The 19783-nt window shown below is 38.4% G+C and overlaps 1 long non-coding RNA gene across 1 annotated transcript in view; it reads left to right on the forward strand.

Moving 5' to 3' along the window:
- Positions 1-19783, forward strand: part of LOC308070659 — a 178968-nt gene that overhangs the window by 77842 nt on the left and 81343 nt on the right. The window lies entirely within an intron of this gene.

Genomic DNA, 19783 nt, shown 5'->3' on the forward strand with positions numbered 1-19783 from the left:
TAGGTCATTATATATGTGATATAAATGAAACTTTGTGCAGTTCCATATTCCACTCCCCCAACAGTACTTGGCTGTCTAGTAGATCACTAGACCACTAGTAGATCTACTAGATTATAAGTCCACTGTATATGGTTTATTACTGCTGCAATCACAGGAATGGACATTACTGCTGTTAATGACAGGCAGTTAAGTGCATTAGCTGCTCCTTTTTGGTTTGTGGTTTTTTTTTTTTTCTGACCATTTACTAATGAGTTTTCCACTGTCATCAAAAGATGACTTTTTGGGGGCCTAGGGCATTGCTGAGGTACAGCACTTAGCAAGCTTCCAAGGCTTTTGTTATTTAATACAGAACAAATTAACAAAAAATAGAGGAGAAAGGACAGAATCAGCTGAAATTTAAACACAAAAAGAAAGTCATTCTTTTAACCAGTTCAGTCACCTAAACAATGACCTTTGAAATTCAGCAGCCACTGTTTGGTCTTTTTTCATTTGATGTGTTCAGCGTTCCCAGAAAGGAAATGGTACCCATGTACTTTGAACAACTGACCTACAGAATGGCCGTTACTTCCTGCAGACACTATCAGCTTCTCCTATTTTCATGGCTACAAAGACCCAATGAAAACACAGATCCCACTTTATTGGTTCTAACAATCTATGGCATCTCACTTCCAAGACTACAGTGGGACCAGGTTTTGAGGTTAAACAAAAGAAAGCAAAAGCCATATATTTTATTTCTGCTGATATAATGAGAGTAGCTCTCTTAAAAATGAATACATCGATCCAAACTGATTTATGGTCAAATGGGGCTGCTTGTTAACTTCTCTTGCCACCTACTGTTCACTTGAACTCGACTATTTCTCCAGCTAATATAGTATGATGAGGTCTGTTTGTTGTTGCACAATGGCCTATAATTCTTTTCGAGCTTTAGCCAATTGTTTAACAAAATTAACATTTTTTTGAATTCACACTTCACTTGTCTCCATCAAAACATTTAAATCAAGTTTAAATAGATTTTTAAATGCCTGATTTGCTCATTACACTCAAAGGATGGAGCTGGATGCAGCTGCTACTCTAATTAACAGTTTGTTCTCAGAGATAGTTTGTTAAATATACTATGTTGATATCTTTTGTTCTGATGTTTGCACAGCAAGAACAGAAAAACATTATTCATTAAGTGTACTTCTAAAAGAGAAATTACAAAATCTCTTCAGAATCTCAGTGTAATCTAATTTAACAGTAATGAGGAAGCTTTAATTCATGATGTTTGGAAGAGACCTTGTGTAGGTAGCAAGTTATGATACTGTTTATGAAGATGAGCAGACACAACTTTTTGTCTAGAACATGGAAGCACAAGAAGTGATTTATATTCTAGGGATCACTTTATCCACTGTTAGCTGAAGTTTGCCTTGCAATGATAAAGTTTAAAATTTATTATTAAAACTCAGTATTTGTGAAAGGGATTGAAAAGGAGGATTGCTTTTTTGTCTAATTCAAAACATCCTGCTTTGCTTTTCTTTTTTCAACAGATGTACTTCATGTCACTTCATAGACTCATATGTTGTTGCCTTTCATTTTTCTTATTATCAGTATTTTCCATTCTGTCCTTTCAAACATTTTGTGTAAGTACCTCCTTTGTGATCCCTATGGGCTTTAATGTACTGTTCAATGATTCTCTGAATCTCCCTAAATTTAAATTTAAAGCATGTTTTCTATTGTGATTACACTAGTTCTTGCTGTTCTGTAATTATGAGCCACTAATCATGCCACATTTGGCTCCACAAATAGTCTCATTCTTTTACTTGAGACTGCTTGTAAGATACTCCTCCCTCTGAGTAAAGTAAATGAGTGCACCTGTGCAGTAACCAAAATGTAACTGCAGCTCTTCTGGGGTTACTGAATCTGGTTTTGAAGTGGTGAGGTAGCAGTATTGCTTATACACAATGACTGTTGAGAGTACCCATCATCTCAGATGACTTGCTGACTGTGCAACAGTTGGAAAATGCATGTAGCAACTGAGGTCCTTGCAGTACTTAAAGTTAGGTAGAGTATGTGTAATGAAATCTTTGTTGTGTTAATGTGCCCTATCTGCATCAGAATCTCTTTTAAAGTCTGTAGCATACAAATCTGTGCTGGGATAAAATTTGCCTGAGTTAAAAAAAGAAGTGCAGTGTTCCACTGATCTTTAATACAGTGAGTCTTTTTGTTTAGTTTATTAATGAAATATCTGAATGCATGTCAGCGCATTTGTCTGAGAGACAAACAATGTAGGGTTACCTGACGGGGTATATTTTCTATGCAATAATTATTCTACTTCCTCTCATAGTAGTTCTCCAAAGAATATCCCCTGCAGTATGAAATATCAGCCAGAGCTATTCTAAATAAGACTGATCTCAAATCTTCTCTTGCTCATTCACAATACGAGCTAGTGTGAGTTTTTGTTTTTGTTTAATATCTGCAAACAGCACTCAGTTAAGTATGAAATCTGAGACTTTTACCCTGATCAATGAGATCAGAGGAAGCATGTGATTCTGACTAATATCTACTAATGTCAAGAAAAGGTCTCATCATACTGAAATGCAAATGAAAGTAATTTAGGACCCAAGCTACCATTAACTTCCTTTCTCTCTCGGTCTTCTCTATTTTCCTTTAACCTATTGTCTTTTAATGACTGTGTTGGAGACCTTTCATTTGATTAAAAAGTATTTCCATTAATGGTTATAGAAAACTATTCTGGTGGATACTGCACAAATACCTCTGTCTTTCAGTAATACTTCTTATAATTCGGGGATTCTTCTGTTTTTTCAGATTTCAAGATTGCTGAATTCAGAATTGAAACATGAAACAAGTAGCTTTGCTCTGTTTTTATAATATAATTCAAGCTTAGGCTGCAATATATCTTGTTTTCTTTCTGCCGTTTTTTTCTCCCCATAGAAGCAGTGAAATCAAATTCAGTGTTCATTGCTTGTCAGCAGTAAGCATGGCCCAAGATACTGTCATGAGAATTCTGTTGTCAGCAGGTTGCATGAAACAAGAACATCCAGAATGTTTTCACTGATTACTTTCCAGAGACATATGACCACTATTGATCAGCGCACACATATGCACAGAAATGCATGTGTGTATGTATATATACACATATGCATAAAATATGGGCCTGCACTATATAATCACTGAGCTATTTGAAATCCCAAAGCCAAGCCCATACACAAAGGCATATTCTGATTGTAGTGTGGCTTTTTGTTTTTAAATACATCAAATCAAAACCCTGAACCTGGCAATAGTGAAATCTTCAGATTTGTAGTAAAATTCATCATTAAAATAGACTTCATGTTTTATTTTTAAACTTCACACATTATTCTCTTCACCAACACATTGCTTTGCTGATAATGAAATGAACTGAAGTGAGACTGTGCATGGAAATGTAATTTACCACAACAGAGGACCCACACATGGACGTAAAGCTATTTTAAATCCCTGTTTCAGGGCTTAATGATGCATAAAGCATTCTTTGGGCTCTCTCTGCTGGGATGATTTCCACTTGGCATCATTGTAAGAAATGGAAAGCTTGGGCTTTGGCCTGATAGTCTCATATCCAAGATGTCACAAACCTGGAGAGCGTCCATAAGGCAGAATTTAGACCCATGCAGCCATGCATTGGCATTCAGCTGCACTTACTACAGCAGGTTCATGGGGTGAGAGACATTTTAGACTAAGCACCATTCGTTGAAATAATTCTTCTGTTCTTTCAACTTCCAAAGAATGGTTTTGGAGGATGTACAAGGTCTAAATATGATTATTCCTGCACTTCATACAGTCTACTGCAAACTCTCCGGAGGCTCTTTGAGTTATTTAGGAATATTGTTACAAATATGTAACATGATGTATACCTACAAGATGTTCATTTTTATAGAAAATGTTTTAACAATGAAATACAGGAAAAGAAAATTCTTGTGAATCCAATACCTGAAGGCAGGCTTTTTGAAACAAACCATGAGTATATATATTACCCTGTAAATGTCACTTTCAAACTTTCTAACTCTAGTAATAAGAAATAAATAGACAGAAATAAGAAACAGCCACCAAACAGGTTGTTTGTTTTGGGTTTTTTGAGTTGGGAGATACAATAGATTAGCAATTTCTCAAATTGTGCTAGGGTCTTAGTGCAACAATGATGAGCTCAGGTTCTGACTTGCACTAGCACAAAAATGTTTCTGACTCCTATTACATACTACTGTAGACTCCAAGTATCCACCCTCTTGTGATGTATGACCTGGAGCTTCAGTAGTGCAGCTAGCTGTTCAGTTGGATTACAGCTACAAGCTGATTCACAGCTCAGTATAACATATCAGTTCTGTATTTATTAAATCTGCTGTTGATTACACCTTTCTACTGAACTCTAGTGGTGTTTTGCAGTTTCCCCCATCCCATTCATGTGATATACTTGTTAAACTGGGGGAGATTAGTTGAATAACTTAAATGAACTGTGAGGTTAGAAGGGTATTATGTGTGAATTGGTTGGAGTTCCCAGTGACTGTGTGGGTGCTGAACTCTAGTGATAACCTATTTCTGGTGAATGACAGCACACAGGGTCATGGATACAAAATAATGTTCTGCATAAACAGCAGTGTTCTGGACAAGTGAAAGCATGAAAGAAAGCTCTTGCTAATAAAGTGATTCTCCTGGATGAGGAATTCAGGGACTTCAGTTTTCAATTCAGCATCTTGTATGGGAATTACTATCCTTGCAGGACAAACTCCTTTGACTTTTACATATGATAAAAGCAGACCTGCAGTTCACCAGCCATTGAAACACTTTCATGTCCTGTGACTGCAAGCAGTCAAGGGAATCCTTGTACAGCTTGGTGCCCTGGTATATACCATCAGTACCTAGGATCGCTCCAGGAATTCCTCCAGTCAGCAGATGGCTGGGGTGGTGCTTTTAAGTGACTGGATATGTGTATGTTATTCCAATTTAGTTTAGCTCTTTGGATCTAGCTGTTGCCTAAATCTACTTTTTCTTCTACTGGGTGTACCTCTCTAGCCAGAGAGGGATTACAACAGTACCATTACAGCCACTATTGAACTGTTATACCATTGTAAAAACTGTCACGGTTGGGTAGATGTTAGTTTGCAAGATATTAGTGTTGCCTGATGAAATGCAAGGATGTAACATTGCAGATGAAGCTGACCTTAACATTTAGATGTACAGTGTTGTGAATTATTACATTACTAATTTTACAGTAACTTTTTCCTTAAATATGTAGCTGCTGGAGCGATGTGATCATGTAAGAACCATAGATGCCATTAAAAAAATCTGTTGTTCTTGAATTCATGGATTAAAGCTTGAAAATGTAAGTTGGGTAGCCGTGAAACACGTGATCATATTTTTAGTCATAAATCTCATGTTTTTAACAATTGCAGAAAGCTTGGATTAGTAACAGTGGTTATTGCTCATAGAGAGACTCACACAGAGCTATAATCCTCATTCAGTTAAACCCAATAGCCTTGTTACAATCTGGAAGGCTGCAACCCTCAAGCCCTTTCAATTTGCTTTTGCTTTGCTGAGGAGTCCGATACAATGTAAATACAGATGGGCTATGGGCCAGTCAGAAGTACTGCCAATTGCCAAGACAAGAGGCCAGTCAGAGGCTATCAACTGTTAATGGCTTTTGTGCTAGAATAACCTAGGCTGGATTTGAACCCTTACCAGAAAAAGGAATTCCCTGTTTTCCCATCCTCTCAACATTCCAGGCCTTTATAAGGGCTGGTCCGAATCTATGATCAGTGAAGCAAATATGCTCATTGTAAAATGTAAAAGATGATTGATTATACCAAAGTGTATGTTGCTGGGTGTTGTGAACACAGTTTTTTCATAGATACAGACTTTCTAGAACCAAAAAAGAAAAGAAAAATAACAAAACCTACCACAAATCAAAGAGGTTAGCAAATGTATTTTAAGAGCCAAAAAATAGATCATATAAGCAATTAGAAACAATGTGAGAAGTCAGCACGCAGTGTTGCACACTTGTGAAACACCTGTACTGTGTTCTCAGATGTGGTAGTTACAGCTCTGGCATCTGTACTTCAGCTACAAGTCATTTATCTGGAGCATAGTAATAAGTTCCACATCTGCAGCTGTGCTGCCTTGCTTGTTAACAAATACAGTGGTGTAACTTACCATTGTGTGTAAGGTCTTAGCTGACAGTTCCTTAAATACCTACTTGGAACGATAGACATTTACCTTCCAAAAGCTAGATTTTTATCAGTAGTTGCTACACAAGGATGCAGGATGCCATCCTTATGTCTGGTTATAATGAGAGGGTGTTACTGGGGTGTTTCTAGTGTCACTTTGTGATGAATGTAAACAAAAGTCAACTATTCAAAGACAAGCTTGGGCTGGGTAGTAACTTACATTCTCTTTACCCAACACCTCCAATGGCACTTAGCCATCTCAAATACAAGATTATAATCTTCTAACAGCCTGTGCAATATTTTGGAGAGAAAATGAACGAGATTTGTATTTAAATGATCTTGCAGGAAGAATTTAGTAGGATGAATCTAATCACCTGAAATATATCTAGGACATTACTCTCTAGAACAGTCTAGGTCCTGGCTATATCCTGGAAAGCAGGTGTGCACCTGGTGTTTTGCAGTCACTATAAAGATCAACTAAAGCTTAAAGAGTGAGTGGGATTGATTTTCCAATTTTCTTACTGAAAATTACCCATAGTTTGTTCATATACCATTTTGTTTGAAGATTACTTGCTGATGAGGGCAACTGAATTGTTGCATTAGTATGCAGGGGAAAAAAAGTAGGGAATATATTTGACACAGAGTACACTAAAGAAACTATGGAGGTGATACATGTCAATTGGAAATAATTGCTGAAAGCCATGGCACAATAGAATTCCATTATTGCTGCATCTTGTGCTAATAGTGTTGTTTACCCTTGGCATCCCTGGCAAGTCTAGCGGGGGGGTCCTTCAGATGCACTTGAATACATGGGAACAAATATTTTATGTATATATGCACAAATATATATTGAGTATGTATATGTGTATATATATATATAAATATGCTGCTCACTCATAAAGACGTATCCATCTACCCATCTTAATCACTTCCCAGGCATGCTGCAGCATTGACAGACCTAAAGAGAAACAATACACTTCTTTAAAAATACTCTTTACTTCATCAAATATTTAAAGTACCAAAATTAATTACTTCAGACCTTGTCTTTGGTGATTTTATGTGTACACAAACAAAAGAGGTTCATTGTTAGCTTCTTCCAAAACTTTAATGATGGAACATTTTGGGTACCCGTAGCAAGCTGAAAATTCTATTAATGCACTACACTGCAGTGCTTGGCAATATTCTAAACCACATCTAGGATACTGCATCCAGTTCTGGATCTCTCAGTACAAAAACAATAACAACAAACAAACCAACAACAACAAAACCCCCAAAACCTGAAACAAGCAAGTTCAGTGAAGGGAGTTCAGTGAAGGGCTATGAAAATGGTTGGAGACTAGAGCTCCTGTGCTCTCACTGAGCATGGAAGACACTGAGCAAGTCTGGCTTGTTTAGCCTGGGGAAGGCTTAATAGTAATCTAATAGCAGCATTCTGATACTTACAGGGTAAACAGGTATCAAGAAGACAGACCCAGACTATTCACAGCAGTGTGTGGCAGGAGAGCAAGAGAAGAAAGGCATGAACTGAAACAGTCATTAGAACAGACTGCCCAGAAATGTGCAGTCTTTCCCGTTGGATGTTGTTAAGCAGTCAAGCTGGATGTAATCATAGAACCATCACAGCATAATTCAGATCGGAAAGGGCTTCAGGAGGTCTCTGGTATGACTGCTTGCTCAAAGTGGAGTCAGCAATGGGAGAAGGCTAGGTTCTTCAGGGCTTTCTCCTGTTTGGTCTTGAAAATCTCCAAAGGTGGAAGCTGCACAGCCTTTCTAGGCAAAGCATTCCAATGCTGGACTTCCCTAATGGTGAATAAGTTTTTCCTTATATCCAGTCAAAACCTTTCTCATTTCAGTTCATGCCCATTGTCGCTTTTCGTCCTGCCATATATAGCTTTAAAAAGCCTGACTCCGTCTTTGTCCTGGTTTCAGCTGAGATAGAGTTAATTTTCTTCTTAGTAGCTGGTACAGTGCTGTGTTTTGGATTTGATGTGAGAATGATGTTGATAACACATGGGTGTTTTCTGTTGTTGCTAAGTAGTGTTTATACTAAGTCAAGGACAGAGACTGCTGGGAGGGGACACAGGCAGGACAGCTAACCAAACTAGCCAAAGGGATGTTCTGTACCATAGACCATCGTGCTCAGTATAGAAATGGGGGAAGTTGGCCTGGGCCTGCCAATCCCTGCCTGGGAACTGGGTGGGCATCCGTCAGCAGGTGGTGAGCAATTGCATTGTGCATCACTTGTTGGGGTTTTTTCCCTCCTTCCCTTTGAATTTTATTCCTCCCCCCTTCTCCTCCATTTCATTACAGTTGTTGTTATTATTACTACTAGTAGGATTGTTGGTTTTATTTTATTTCAATTATGAAATTATTTTTATCTCAACCCTTAAGTTTTACCTTTTTCCTGACTCTCTTCCCCATCCCTCTGGGGGTGTGTGTGTGTTTGCAGAGTGAGAGAGCAGCTGGCCGCATGGTAATTAATTACCACCCGGGGTTAAACCATGACAGTCTATTGATAACTCCCTCAAAGACAAGCTCCTACTCATATTGAGAAGGAACCACAGGTTCTGAATCTTGACATACACTATGGGCTTGGCTGAGGAGGCACTGAAGTAAGGCTGCTGTCTGTGGGATTACGACTGAACACCTCTTAAGTCAGAATCCCCCCTAAACACAGTGGTAGTTGATGCAATAGTAATCTTAAAATCATTAATGGTTTCCATTCATCATATGAGCCCAGAGCTCAGGATCAAGTTGGCATGTGGCCCAGTGTGAATATTTCTGAGAATAACTCTTCTAAAGCCTCTCCAAAAGTCTGGTGATATCCTAGATATGGCTGAAGGTAATCACTGCTTTATTTATAGAACTGTAGAGAAATTAACAGGTCAGTGGTATGGTAAAGGACTGTCACTTCACTGTACAAATACAAGCCAGTTAAGATAATGAAATCTCTACAGCACATCAGAGCAGGACTAGTAAGGAGCAAGTGAAAGAGGGGAGGTGGTTTGTGCAGGAAGAAGTAACGGGAGACAGAGCCCTTCATGCTCATGTTAGTTGCAGAACCCCCCAGCAAAATGCTTTGCCACTAATTGGCACCTGTGATGACAGTCTCACACAGAGGTCAAGGACTAAATGGAGTTTGAAGGCTGAACTAACTAACCACCTCTAGGTCAGACATGGGGCACAAGGGTCAGGGAATGTTTAAACCTCAGGCTGCCTGTATCACGCCTCTTTTATAGGTAAAGGTAATGTGTTAATTTAACTCGTTTCATGAGTACCAAATATTATTATTACTCACACTAGGGATAACGGGCTAGAAACAGTCATTGGGTTTTAGTAATGTTTAATTCTCTGTAATAGTATACTATTGCAGGATATGCTATATAAATGCTAGTTGTAGTACAACTCAGCAAGTAGCACAAACTCTAAATTATGCTTGAAAATAAAGTGTAAAATCAATGTAGTGTATCAAAACAATTTTGAAACAGGAAAGGCAAAGAAACAGTGGCATAACCAGTCTTTTTATGTACTCTGACCATCACCTGCTATATACATTGCATAGTTTGTATTCAACAACAATTAACAAAATCAGATACTGAAAGGTCACAGCAAATTATTACATACTGGACCAAATGAGTCCCTGATGGGTAATAGCTCCTGCTGAGGATGAATATAGCTGCATATTTAATGTAATGGGTTCAAAAGTTAACTAATAGAACATCTTACAGTTCATGCAACAGACCACCTAGGCCTCTCAGCTCAGTGTAGATTTTCAGACAATGAATTGCAAGCATATATTCTGCAAAACCCCTGATGTGCTTTGGAAGCCTTGAGAACAAGTACTGGCCAGTCTTAAGTTTCAATAAATGAGTAGGTATATTTATAGGTCAGTACTATGATCTTTTATTTCTGATTCAAAGATGAGTAGCTTGATTAACAGTTGGCCTGCTTACTGAAATTCTTATTGTAATCAGAAAATACCAGGAAAATAGACAAATGCTCATTGCTTACTGTTAGATTTGCTGATGAATAGGCAGGAGATGTTCAAAGGTGGTGGATGGAGAAGCAGGGAAGGTAACAGGACAAAATCACAGGTGTTAGCTGTGTGGGCTTTGTTGTTTTGAAAACAGTTTTGGTCCCCTTCCCATAACACTAAGTGTTGAAGTGATTGAGAGGTGTTGAATAGCGATTGCTTGATGAATAGAGGACTGAAGGTAGTGCTCTTTTAAGCAGTGCTGCTTTCAGGGAATCTGAGGGTCACAGTACACAAGACTGGTATGTGTGTGTTCTTACATAGGAACTTGGAGTTTTATCTGACTAAACATGTGACAACTACTGAAGTTATTCATGCAAAAATTAAAACAAAAATCCCACTTGCTGTTTTGAGAGTTAAAAAGTCAATGATGGCCATCAGAAACAGTTCAACACTTGTGAAAAAACAGAGGAGCATTCTAGCAGCTCCTTTTTTGTGGCAGAGCAGTAGGAAATGCTTACTTTTCAATGGTGAGTGTTGTGTGTGTTACACTTTCTGCACAAGAGGGGTTAATAAGGTTTAATTCAGTCCCTGCTCTGCATTTCCAGGGACTTTTCTGGACCTGTGTTTCACAATTTCTTCCCTTCCTCCTGTGAAAAAGACAATTGTGTAGTACTTAATGCCTGCTGCACAACTTACAGTGGCATTGCTGTTAATGTTATTTGAGATCACAAAATCATAGTACAGAATGTTTTAAAGATATGTGCATTCAACCACACACCAAGACATAGTTCATTTGACTTCTTCAAAAATGATTCCTTGCCTTACCAGTGGAGGGACATCTAGCAGAATGTGATTTTGAGCAACTTACGCTGACCATTGAAGTATAGAGAATGATATATACACAAATGTAGCGTGAATTCTCACTTCCCCATTTTGAGCTAAGAGAAATTAACTTAGTACCTCAAAATGAGTCTTGTGTGTGCATGCTTTGTTTACTTGTGTGTTTTTCAGTAGAGACAAAGTGGTGTAGGTTATTTCCAAGTCATATTTCAGCCTACTTGAAATTTCAAGACTAACTGAATCCTTGCCCTTCACTCAGAATAGCGATTTTTCTTTGTTGAATAGTAGTAAGCATATATGGGACCTTCTAGGTTGACTTCGCAGTGGAGGAGAAATCAGTGACGTAGTATGGATGCATTCTAAATGTAACTTGTTTTGTTATATACATCAGTTCTGGAACACTAGTCACAAAGAGCACATAGACACCCTCTTCTTCTACAGAATCCCACTGCCAGGGAGTAATTTTTCTTGAAAGGATTGATTTCCATCAAAGAGCAAAAGCGAGAGCAAATTATCCAGCCTTTGACATGTCAAAACTTTATCTAACAAAAATAAGATCAGCAATTCTAGTATCAACATGTCTTCCAAAGAATGAACCTTTGCTCACACACTGGGAAAAGACCTTGGTAGGCAGTGCAGTAGTGCCACCTGCTGATAACTGCCATGGGGAGTGTTTTTTCAGCAGGAGCGAGGGTCCAAACCAGCACATTAGAGGTATGCACTGTCTGAAGTGTTACCATGCCTTGTGCAGATTAAAAAGCCTGTAGTTACGTGTGATGGTTGACACGTGACAAGAACAGTGGTTATTGGCGTGATGGATGTGCAAAAAGACCTCTAGGTCTTTGCTGTTTTTTTCAAGAATGGGTTGGTTACACATTTGCTCTGTTCCTTTTACACTTGGCACTCAAAGAAGGTGGGACTAATTTATTGCTGTTTATACACCCTTAGTGGTTTCCCAGACCTTCCCACCAGCACGTAATCATAACAGTGTCAGAATGCTGTGTTGCTGCATACAATTGCTCTCTTGTTTGGATCTAACATAAGGAGATGTTCAGTCAAAGAAGCAGTCAAAACTTTCAGCAAAAGGAGATAAAAGCAAGATGGCAACTCGAACCAGATGGAGTCATGCTTCTTTTGTGTATGTAAGATTTCTTGTGCTGATTGTAGCCTTACCTTGCCATATGTTGGTCACTTAACTGGCAAGCTATTAATGTCTCCTAGATGTGCTACAGTTCTTGTGATGATAAATTACTCTTTCCTGGGAAAGTGTGTGTTAAGGTTAGCTACGCATTTACCTTCCTGACACACTCAGTGTGGGCAGAGGAAAACAATTAACCTATTTAAGAGCAAATATTTTGAGGAAGAAATTGCACAGAGGAAGAACAAAACAACACTTCCCTCATTTAAAGACATCGTGGTTCAGTTATGTCTAAACATATCAGTTTAGATGGATGAATGGCAAAGATTTATTTAATGATACTGGCTTTTCAAATTATTTGAATAATTTTTTATAGCCTAGTCAGAGTAAGTTACAGACAGTGAGAAAATTTTGCAGTTGGGGGGGGAGTTTGTATCAAAAAAATAAGCAGGTAAGTTCACCATCTTCAGTTGAAGTCGGTGTTGCAGCTATGAAGATGAATTCAGCACAGGGCTTGGCAGGGGTGAAGTTAAATCTTTCTGAGGAATGGGGCCTTACTGCCTACCTTTCAGATAAGCAGGCAAAATAAGGCCAGTTGAGAGAATCCAGTAATGAGGCCATGGAGTAAGAATCAATTTAAATGACCCAAGTATAAAAGGTTATGGGAGAGGGGGATTCCATCTCCTTTCTTCTTGGTGTTTTGCCATGTTTGGCTCTTGCACAGAATGCTAAACTGAAATGGGGCCTTTATTACCAGCTTGGAGGAAAGAGATTTTGAATTCCTTTTGATTTATGTTATGGAGTGCTTTTATTTTATGGGCTTGACAAAGACCAGGAAGACCTTTGTAAGCTGGAATTTTATGTGCAGCATCTTTTCCAGCTGAATTGGAGCTTGCTTGCTTTGACATTGGCTGAGCAGCCATTCACAGTGCTGAGCACATATTTAATCCTCACTGTGACACATTCTCTAGTTATTGAAAGATGCCAGCATTTGCTCAAACGTTTTGTCATTGATGTATGCTGGGGATTCATGTATTTGTCTGGGCACTTTTCAGAAAGCAAGGAAGGTTCTTGGAAGCTTGAACCACTTTAGATAAGCTGTCATTCGGTTATGAAGAGCAAGAAGAGAACTGAACTGAGCTGGAAGAGACAGAGCAACAGGTTTGCAGAGAAGTCATTCCTTTTCTGGGGTTAAGGAGACCCTGGATGCATCCCAGCTAGCAAGATGCAAGGGGTGTTAGAAAGCACTTCCAATTCAAAGGCAATTTCATCTTTTCCAAAACTGAAAGGTGATTGAAAAAGGGTTGAGTGAGGCAGTAAATGGGAGCAGTGTTCCTGATGAAATATCCTGGCTTCAGTTAGTCAGTACAGAGATGAACAGATCCTGTACCTGCGTATCTTCCTCCTCCTGCCATGATTTCTTTTGCAGTTAGCCACAGAAGCATCTAATTTGTGCAGGGATTTAGGATGGTATCAAAGTTAGCAAATATGTGAGGAAAAGAAGAAAATTCAGAGGAAAAACAATGGAGATTAGGAGTGCATGAAAAAGAAAACATTCAGAAGGGAAGACAAAGTCTGAAGTTGTAGTGATACCTGTAAGATTAAGAAAGAGAAAGAATAGGAAAACCTGAGAATCAGTGTTGGTACAGGAAGGGAGAATGACCTTCTGCTCCTAAGAGGGAAAATCTATCCAAGCTAGAACTGTGTGAATTGGTTGGTCAAAACTTCCCCTAGTAAAATGTAGATTCAGACTGGCCAAATAATTTTGTTGCTACTTGCAGAATTGTTTTGGTTAGGAGAGGAAGTTGGTAAAAAAAATTTATATGCCTCTTCTGAAAACAAGGCATTTCCGTTTTTTAAAAAAGAAGATAAAAATGTAAACACCTCAACCATGCTTTATTTCAATGAATGAAAAATTCTAATAAGTCTGAAGTCAACAAATAGTATTAGCTCACTGGAGAAAAAAGAGAAGAGAAGCTTTGATAAATTAGTGTGAAACTTAATTTCTTTAATAATTGTTTTCCAGGTCAGTGATGAAATAAGTTAACTGTTTACAGGTATTCAAACCACTGAACATTATTTAGTAATATTGTAACATATGTGATTCCAGGATTTCTGAATATGGGGTAGCACATAGGATCACTGATTCATCTGGAGCAACATTCTGTCTCTAGCTTTGCCCAGTTCCTGACATTTTAGTGGAAGATAAACAAACTAAAAATATAACCAGTTACTGTTCTCCTCTCAGTTTGTCCTGAGCTACTGATTTAGATAAGGGAGTTAGTAAGTAAACCCTGAACCATAATGCTGTTTTTCCTGATCATAATCTTCCATGACTATGCAATTATCTTTTGGCTGTAACATTATCCAGCACTTTTCTCAAACCTGTCTGAAATGTTTGAATGAATGGCATCCTCATGGCAGCAACTGTCATTATATACATCATGTGGCTAAATAATGAGGTGCCTAGATACTAAGCAAACAGACTAAAGGTTAATATATGACTGCAGGTCTAAATCATGCTATTGATGCTTGAAAGCAACAGGGCATAGCAAGGAGAATTCTTACCCAGTTAATTTAGGATGAAAGTGAGCATGTAAGATGACTGTTCTCATACAGCGTAATGTTAGGTATCTGGTTTAAAAAACTAATTTAAGAAACTAGTCTCCCTTGGATTCCTGTATAGTCAGCAGAAGGAGATAGATACTCCACTATGTCTTACAGGAGCAATACAGAACAGGAGTCTAATCTAACTCAGTCTTGATTCTGAAATGGTTGAGATAATTCTTCTTGTAATATGGATAGGCATGACACTATTGTCAGTAAATGAGATAAATGTATTTACTGCAGACAATAGAGCGTATTAGTCATTCCTAAGCATAGTTACAAGCTGTAGGAGAATGTGAATGGGATTTTTATTTTTTTTTAAATGTGGCTTAAGATGCAAGACTTATAGAACAGTAGAACAGCCTTATCCTGTAGCTGGTATCTCAAGAAACTACCTTCTGTTAGAGAAGTAGTTAACCACTATGTGTGTAAATCACAAATGAGATGTCCTCAAAGACAATATTCCTATGCAGTAGGGTTTTACGAGTGTTGATCTGTTGGGAGATAGATGCACTCGCCAATGTCTTTTGTGCTTGGGAGGACCTATTTTTGGGACTCCCCATTGGCTTCTTTCCCAAATTTTGGAGAGACTCCAAGTCTCACTGGAACCTGGCCTTGCTGACAGAAGTGAAATGCATTTTCCTGTCTCACTCTCATGGGATGCATAGGAACAGAAATTGGTTAACTGGTGATGCTCTTAGAAGATCTGGCTTGTACAAGAACACCTCTGGATTTAAGACTTTAGTGGCAGCTAACTTCTCTTACTAAATGCTTCATGCCATCTAGTAATGTTTGAATTCTAAGATGTTTTTGAAGCATGCACATGTTAAGAATAGTTTCACCTAGTTAATCTAAAATTACTGAAACAAGTTTTCAAAAATAGAGTGGGTCTGACTTCTTTGATTTCAGTGTATGTTCTTCCAGATGAAGAACATTTGTAGAAGCTAAGGAAGCCATAATAACTTTCAGAAGTGTACACTGGGTTTATATACTTTTGCTGTTTGCCCATCAAGGGAGATTATCTTAATCAGCAGAGGATAAATGGAACCTGACTTTCAATTAGTAAAAATAAATATGGTGCCTTAAAAAGTAGAATTACCAAATCAAAAAGGAGGATATGAATATTAGTGGAAACAATGTACTTGGATTAAAGCCATTGCTGGTGGCTCTTAAAGTCTAGACCAGAGACCCATTCAGAGACACATTTTCTCCAGCTGTGAGTAGGATCCTACACTATGTTACATATCCTCCCCACCCCACTCATATGAATGTGCCCGCTGTATACACAGTACAGTTGGATGTTGCTTCCTGGAACAACCAGTTGTGCACTGTACAGATCAGTTGCAAAAGGTGCAAATAGTGTCCAGACTAGAGAGCAGACAAATACAAGTGGCTGCAGCTGGAAGACTTCTTCAACATGCAGTTAAGGAGCAGTCCTGGAAGAGGCAGCTCCAAGGGAGAGACAATTGCAATTGATTCTTACACGGTTGATATTTACTTCATTTATATTACATTCTTATTAAGAATCAATATTATATACTGCAAGATAAACTGATTTACCAGTATGATCTTTGTCAGGGAAGCCACTTATGATGCCTCTAAAAGTCTAGTCACTTCTAAAAATAGTATTTATGTGACTGGTATGCAGATATGACTTTAGGTGCTTAACCTTAGGTATCTAGATTTGAACATTTTGACTTAAGCCAGTTTGTTTTGTTTTCTTTATCCTTTCCTACTCTCTCAGTTTTCTTTCACAATAAGGATTGTTCTAACATTGTACCGTATAGGAGAACCTCTGCACATATGAAAACAGACCTGTTGATATACTGTATGAATCTGAAGGCAAACTGCAATTACGTACTGAAGGGATGTGGAAATTTTCCCTGACTATTTTATATAAACAACTTATTTGCTCATTCAATAAACCTGGAGCACTTCAAAGCAACTGTTTACTTTAAAGATGAAACAGAAATTTTTGTTTGGCAGAATTCCATCCTCATGGCTAGAGAGTTGTCCAGGACATACATTAGGGACATTAGGGAGCTAATATGTTTATACTGAAGGGACATTTCAAGCCAAAAGTGTAATTTTTAGATGGAACATCCCAATATGTTAATGCGAACACACCTATTGGTGGAAAGAAAACAATCAGTGTTGGCTGGCAAATCTGGTTTTGGAAGCCTGGCTTGAAAATTCTACACAAACAAGTGTTAAAAGTATAGGCTCCGCTTCAAATTACTGCAGTCAAAAGCTTTATGTTTCTTACTGTCATTATGCTTTTGGAGTTATAATGAGACATTTTGGGTCACAGCATCTCATCTGAAATGGTTATGAAGTCTAAGTTGGGAGGAGAAGGATATAATTTCTAGAAGAGAGCAGAACTGGTGTATCTTGTGTTAAACTGCAGGAACATATGCCTCTCTCATTAGTCCTTGGAAAAAAAGCAAGCAAAAGGGTGAAGCAAAGTAAATACTGTAAAGGTGTATTCATGGATATTTATTCAAATGCACTCAGTTCAGCCACACTCAGTTTTTCCTTTGTATTTTCCATTGTCATCTCATGTATACCAACCTTTGTTCATACCAGTTCCTGGGAAAAGCTGCATATATTTAGTTAAGAAAAAGAGGCTGATGATTTATTTACAGTTTGGAGGAAACAGTAACTGACCATGTAGCTCACAAGCAGCTTCACAAAGTACCAAAGCGACAAAATCAATTAAAAAAACAATAGTTTTTCAAACCCTGCCAGGCTGTAATATATTTACAAAGAAAGTTGTGCATAGCCAACAGCTTCATAAATACCAAAGTCTGTTTGCAGAAAATTATGAACAAATGTTTTAGTCATGCCGTACACAGCTTATTATAGATAAAATCGCTGCATATCTAATTGCAAAACTTGCTCTGTGTTCTTCTTTTGTGAAAGTGAGGAAAGTAATTGCTGTGGACCATCCAGAAAAATACAAATCCTCTGAAGGAGAGTGAGCTAATTGTATGAAAGCCTTTTACTAGTTGTAGAACTGTTTCTGTGGAGCTATTTAACAGAGTTTTTTTCATAGAACCCCTCTTTGATCAGGGTGTGGGTTCTTCATTGGAGAGAAATATCTATGAGAAAGAAACTACATTGAAATTTTGAATTGAACTTGATTTATTTCAGAAGATCCCCAGAGGATGTGGAAACTTGTCCTCTGAATTCTAATAAGCCTGTGTGGTGTTTTTTTCACTGATTATTCAGTGCCCAGAGAGACCAGCTTCCTGAGACACGTATCTAAACTGGGTACCTAATTTCAGCCAGTTATGAATGCTTCTAAAGGATGGGAAAAGCTAAGAAATCAGAATTCTGGTCTTGTGTCTTTTACTAAGTTAAGTTTAAAAATCATATGTTTATTATCAGTGTAGTATTTGTTGCTTACCTTTTGTCTTCTAGAAGATTTGAGGTGTTTGAAATGTGTTGTTCCTATTCTATCAGGATAGCTAATGAATCATGTCTAATTTCAGCTTTAACAGAAACAGCTTTTAGACACTTTTAGACTGTTTCATGAGGTAGGCTGAAGGAAGAAAAATTGTATTTCTGAGCAAGTGATGAGTACATCATGATGTCTCAGTTATATTCATGACAGTGTAGCTTCTATCCGAATGTTCCTTTATCTGGTTTTGGAACCCAAGTACTTTACCTAAGCAGGAAAGGGAGGGTATAGGAGAGGTTCTCTGAGCTTAAAATAAAGGCTAACAGTTGTCATAAGGGTTACTATTGTTCATGGCCAGCATCAATAGCAAATAAGAGCAGCTGTTCATGGACTAGGCCATGGAAAAGTTGACTCTTGTCAAAAACCTTGTTGAGAACAATTTGTTGAAATACTATAGTTTGCAGCATTATCCTATGTTTCCAAGTTCCATTTCTATAGCTGGAGCAGTGCAAATGCATAAAATGGCAAAAAACTCCACCAAACTAAAACAACCTATCAAGACTTCCCAGGACTGAGCTGTTTCTCAGCTGTTATGAAGCCAGCTAAGTTGACCTCTCAGTGTTTGCTCCCTTCCCAACACAGGAGGTACTACAGGGGCTTGAAGAGTAGACCAAACCTTCAGCTGCCAGTAATTAGAGCAACTGGTAAACTTTATTAGGTTATGATGAAGGCCAACATAGCCCCAGCTGGCCCAGGGGAGCAGGAGAGTGCTGTAGAATACAGCTCAGTTTAGAGCAGGGCTCCTCAAACTTTTTAAACAGGGGGCTGGCGTGCAGATGAAGTCATCTGTGGCTGCTTGGTTTCCCCCCCGAACCCCCAGCGGGGGAGGGGGGCGGGGAGGGTTCTGTAAATACCGGGGGTCGGATTGAGGGCCCTGGAGGGCCGTATCCGGCCCACGGGCCATAGTTTGAGGACTTCTGGTTTAGAGTTTCTGGCTTTTGCACTGCTATAGCCCGTCTTAGTTCTTGTTCATTTAAGCAATGAAAGAAAACAAGTGAGAGCCTGTTCAATACAGATAATTGGTCCTGGGCTGGGATAGGGTAATGAACTAATAATCCTTTGACATACCTTCTAGTTCTCTATTCTAGAGACCAATAATCTTCCAGTGACTGCATTTTTCAAATGTGGACCAGAACTTTCAATTCATGAGGCTTCCTGGTGCTGAAATGCAAGGGCTCATTTTGAGTTACATGGGCAAAACCCCCCTTTTTTTTAAAAATGTGATTTCTCATAATCCCTGCAAATCCCTGCAAAACGAAAAGTAAAGAAAAATCACATCCTAATTTTTAAAAAAGAACAGAGAAAGAAAAGAGAATAAGGTGATGTAAGGCTATTTCTCTGCTTGAGAACCCCAAGGGCAAACTTACTGGCTGCTTGCTTGCTGTGGATGGGATCAACCAAAGAAGTACATCCAAGGGAATCTGAACATCGTTCTTTTCACTTTTTTACATTCTGTTTTGATGCCAGTTTTTTGAAAGGACATTAAGAAAAAGTTGGCAATGGAAGGCGGGAGGGGAAAGAGCAAGATCATAATTCAAGCCTTCAGCCTGGCTGTTTTTCCTGTAGCT

The sequence above is a fragment of the Falco punctatus genome (assembly GCF_963210335.1).
Source record: "Falco punctatus genome assembly, chromosome: 10".
NCBI classification, from domain to species: Eukaryota; Metazoa; Chordata; class Aves; order Falconiformes; family Falconidae; genus Falco; species Falco punctatus.